Source organism: Crocuta crocuta, unplaced genomic scaffold (genome assembly GCF_008692635.1).
Source record: "Crocuta crocuta isolate KB4526 unplaced genomic scaffold, BGI_CrCroc_1.0 scaffold53, whole genome shotgun sequence".
NCBI lineage: Eukaryota > Metazoa > Chordata > Mammalia > Carnivora > Hyaenidae > Crocuta > Crocuta crocuta.
In genome coordinates, this window is record NW_027529432.1 from 2858979 (window position 1) to 2864166 (window position 5188).

The 5188-nt window shown below is 47.7% G+C and overlaps 1 pseudogene; it reads left to right on the top strand.

The window, feature by feature from the left end:
- Window positions 1-1344, top strand: part of LOC144227843 (cytochrome c oxidase subunit 6B1 pseudogene) — a 6026-nt pseudogene extending 4682 nt beyond the window's left edge.
- The last annotated feature ends 3844 nt before the right edge of the window (window positions 1345-5188 follow it).

Genomic DNA, 5188 nt, shown 5'->3' on the forward strand with positions numbered 1-5188 from the left:
GGATTGGGGAGGGGCTGAAGGGGAAATTTCATTTCAAAGGGAGGCTTTTTTGGGCTGCTGGTGATGCACAGAGTGTCCCAAACTAAGGAGCATGGGCTGCTCCTGCCTCTGCTCCCAAGTTTAAATAAGAGATTGCCAATTGTCATCTTCCAAAATGGGCTCAACCCACTTCTCCTAGACGGTGTCCCACAGGGACAGGAAAACAGTGGCCCTGCCGAAATTATGGGATCATGTATGTTTTTCTCATTCACTCAACAAATATTTCTGAGCACCTGTTCCGTGCCAGGCCCTGTTCTGGGCTCTAAGGAGGAAGGCGCAAAAGAATTCACAATCTGCTGCTTCCGGTCTGACTCTGGCGTCTTCGCTGAGGGGTCACATTGACCTTCGAGCTGCTTCAGGGGCATCTTTAGGACTCAGCAAGCCCCACGGCAGAAGACATCAAGATCAAAATCAAGAACTAGCAGACTGCCCCTTTTCACGGCCACTTCCCCCTCCAGAATCAGACCAGCAACTTCTGCCAGAAACCCCTGGGCTTGCACCGCTGTGAGAAGGGCAACGACTGCTCAAGGGGCCACGTCTGTGTGCAAATGGTACCGGCGTGTGTACAAGTCCTCCTGCCCTACATCCTGGGTGTCAGCCTGGCACAGCCTCAGGGAAGAAGGCACATTTCCTGGGAAGATCTGCACTGGCTCCACCCACCTCTCCTCTGTCCTCCATCCAGGGTGGTGGAGGGGGATTTGGGTGCATGGTGATCGGCACCCTGGGATCCCGAATCATGGCTTAGCTAATAATAAGTACTCATTGGAAAAGTGGAAGACTGTGTGTGTTGTGTGTAAAAGAGCCGATGATTGGGCAAGAAGCAGGGTGGAATTAGTACCTTGACCAGTAAGAGGGGCTTCAGGGAGATTGTCTTTCTGTGGTATAGACCACCTTCTCTATACCAAAACCAAACCAAACCAAACCAAACCAAACCAAAACAACCCCCGAGGACCTGTTCCCAGAATGACTTCCATTCTAGTTGGGGCTGGTGGAAGGGGTGGCGCAAGACCAGCACACAACGAAGGGCTGGGCAGTGGGTATCACGAAGGGAAAGAAAGAAGGGGGGGGGAAAGGAGAGGGATGGGGCGTGAGTGTGCGCACTGGGCCAGGAGCTCAGGGGAGCAGCCTGGGCCACTTGATCCCATGAGGGGTGTGCTTCCATGGTCTCCAGCACAGTCTCGGCTGTGGCCTGTGCTCCGGCTCTGGGCAAGTTTCACTTTTCCCTTCCTCTAGTGCTTCAAGTTCAGCTTCTGCCTTGCGGGTTCTCCGCCCCTGCTTGCCTCCTCTGCCTGCAGCCACAGCTGACCTTGTGGGGAAACGGGTTGGTCTGGGGCGGGACGCTGACGGTGAGGTAAGGGGCCACCTCCGGAGGCCCCTCAGGATCCACACCCCTACCATGCTGGAGAGTAGAGGACCCCATAAGAGTCTGGGTCTCTGGGGTGATGCTCCCCATATTTCATAGCACAACACCTTAACCAGCCTCATAGTCACGTAACTTTGAAACACATAACCTGACCTCTCGGTGCCTCAGTTTCCTTATTAGAAGACAGGCACCATCAGTTTCCCTACCTCATAGAGTTGTTGTAAGCAATACCGATATCTACAGAGACCTGCTGACCATCTGTTTCATGCCAGGCTCAGCTCTAGGTGCTGGCAGTCGACGGTGAACAAACCCAGTCCCCGTGTACTTGACCTTTGGTGAAGGCAGGGGTGTCACCCTCATCACACTTGGAATCGCTGGGAAGCTCTGAAGGCAATTGGCCTTGGGCCCGTCTCCAGAGATTCTGATCTAACTGGCTGGGAGGCCCGGGCGTTGGGACGGTTTTAAAAGCTTCCGGTTGGCTCTAATGCACTAGCCTCACAGAATCCACAACCCAGCCCGGACCCGTGCCCTGCCCCTCAGCCTTCAGTAAATGGTGCCCTTCTGTCTTCTGGGGCGCCATCATCTCTTACTTGAATTATCACAACATATTGCTCACAGGCTGCCCTGCCTCCAGAGCTCCCGGTGCTGAGTTCTTCTCCAATGTGGGGCCATATTCATCTTCTAAAAAAAAATTTTTTTAGCGTTTTTTTATTTATTTCTGAGAGAGAGAGAGAGACAGCGTGGGCAGGGGAGGGTCAGAGAGAGAGGGAGACACAGAATCTGAAACAGGCTCCAGGCTCTGAGCTGTAGGCACAGAGCCCAACGCAGGGCTCGAAACCACAGACTGTGAGATCATGTCCTGAGCCGGAGTGGGACGCTCAACCGACTGAGCCACCCAGACGCCCCCATATTCATCTTTGTAAGCCCAAATGTAATCAAATTAAATCTCATGGCTGCCCCTGTCTCCTTTGGTTTGAATCCCATTGCTCTCATGACTGGAAAAGTCCTCATCTCGTCCCAGAGTAGTTCTCTAACTGCCCCTAAACTATCAAACTCAACTTACCTTCCTCTACCAGTGGTAATTAATTCCATGTATGCCACTCATCACACACACACAGACACACACACACACACGTGCGCCATGTTCTGACTCAATGCATTTGCCACGTGGGCTTTCTCAGTCTTCACAATCCCTAATATTACACAGCCTTTAAAACTCAGCTCAGGGCTGGGCACCTGGGTGACTCAGTCAGCTAAGCCTCTGACTCTTGACCTTGGCTCAGGTGGGAGTGAGCCCCACATTGGGCTTTGCGCTGAGAGCACGGAGCCTGCTTGGGATATTCTCTCTCTCTCTCTCCCCCTCCCCTACTTGTGCTCTGTGCCTCTCTCTCAAACAAAACAAAACAAAACAACTCAGCTCAAATGTCACATCCTCCAGGAGGCCTTCCTGGATGCCCGGCTCAAAGTGGCCTCTCCTTCCTTTCGGTCTTGGGTTAGTGTTTGCATGATATACCTTTTTCCGTCCTTTCCCATTTAAACCCATCTGTGGCTTTACATTTAGAGTGGGTTTCTTATAGGCAGAATGTGATTGAGTCTTGCATTAAAAAAGTTTTTTTTTTGTTTTATTTATTTCTGAGAGAGAGCGTGAGCAGGGGAGGGTCAGAGAGAGAGGGAGACACAGAATCCAAAACAGGCTCCCGGCTCTGAGCTGGCAGTCAGCACAGAGCCCCACGCAGGGCTCGAACCCACGAACCGTGAGATTATGACCTGAGCTGAAGTCAGACGCTTAACCGACTGAGTCACCCAGGCACCCTGAGTCTTGCATTTTTAATGCAGTCTGACAGTCTCTTCTTTTTAATTGGCGTGTGTATACCATTTACATTTTTCTTTTACTCTACCAAAATACACATGCAATTTACCATTTTAACCACTTTTAAGTTACAGTTCAGTAGCATTAAGTATTTTCACATGGTTTTGCAGCCGTCACCACATCCATTTCCAGAACCTTTTCCTCTTTCCAAATTGAAACTCTGTCCCCATTAAACACCAACTTCCCATTTCTCCCTTACCCCCTGCCCCTGGTAACCTTTGTTCTGATTTCTGTCTCTCTCTCTCTCTGACTATTCTAGGTATCTTACGGAAGTGGGATCACACAATATCTATACTTATGTGTCTGTCTTATTTCACTTAGCATCAGGTCTTTAAGGTGCATCTGTGTTGTGGCATGTGCCGGAATTTCCTTTTTAAAAAAATGTTTATTTATTTCTTTTGAGAGAGGGGAGGGGCAGAGAAGAGAGAATTCCAAGCAGGCTCCAAGCTGTCAGAGCAGAGCCTGATGTGGGGCTCCATCTCACAAGCCATGAGATCATGACCTGAGCCAAAATCAAGAGTCAGACGCTTAACCGACTGAGCCACCCAGGCGCCCCAGATTTTCCTTTTTCTTAAAGGCTAAATAATAATTCATTAGTGTATAAGCCACATTTTGTTCATCTGTTCATTCACTGAGGGTTGAATTGGGTTGTTTCTAGCTCGTGGTTACTGTGAATACTGCTGTCCTGAACATGGAGATGCAAACATCTATTCCAGTCCCTGCTTTCAATTCTTTTGGATATATATGCAGAAGGGGAATTTCTGGATCCTACGGTAATTCTACGTTTCTGAGGAACTCCCGTGCTGCGTTCCATAGCATCTGCACCATTTCCATTCCCACCAGCAAAGCACAAGGTGCCCATTTCTCCAAATCCCCACTGAGATTTGTTATTTTTTGTTGTTGGGTTTTTTTTGTTTTGTTTTTTTTGCATTTTGCTTGTAGCTCAGCATCATTCGCTGTTTTCTTTTCCCAAGTTCTACAATGGCTTCCCATTGCACTTAAAGCAAAATCTGACTTCCTTACAAAAGTGTCAGAAAAGGCTCTGTGATTGGGTCCTGCTAGCTTTCTGACTTCTAGATCATCATTCCCCTAGTCACACTGCCTTCTCTTTCCTGGAAAACACTGAACTTGACCTCCTTCCTTGCCATTCATGTGCTTATTGGCTATTTGAATGTATTCTTTGGAGAAATGTCAATTCAAATCTTTTGCCCATTTTTTAATGTGTTTTTTGTTTTTTTTTTTTGCCCCCTTGAAGTATAGTTGACATACAATGTTATATTCATTGCAGGCTTACATTAGTTTACAACACAGTGAGTTGACAGTCCCGTACATGCCAATGCTCACCATGATAAGTGTAGTGACCATCTGTCACCACGTAACGTATTACAATATTGCTGATTATATTCCCTTTGCTATACTTTTCACCCCTGTGACTTATTTATTTTATACCTGGACTTATTTTATACCTGGGATTTTGTGCCTCTTAATCCCCTTTGCCTATTTTGTTCATCGCTCTCCTCCCTCCCCTCCGGCGACCACCAGTATGTCCTCTGTATTCATGAGTCTGTTTCTGTTTTTTGTTGGTTTGTTTGTGTGCACAGTTTGCCCATCTCTATATTGGGTTATTTGCTTTTTTATGTTGAATTTTAAGAGTCCTCTATATATGCTAGATACAAGTCTTTTATCAAATCAATGATTTGCAAGCATTTTCTCCCATCTTGTGAGTTGCTTTTTCACTTCGTTGATGGTGTCCTTAGAAGCACAGAGGTTTAAAAAAATTTTTTTAATGTTTATTTATCATTTAATTTTGAGAGAGAGAGAGAGAGTGCAAGCGGGGGCTGGGGCAGAGAGAGAGGGAGACACAGAATCTGAAGCAGGCTCCAGGCTCTGGGCTTGAACCCACAAACCATGAGATC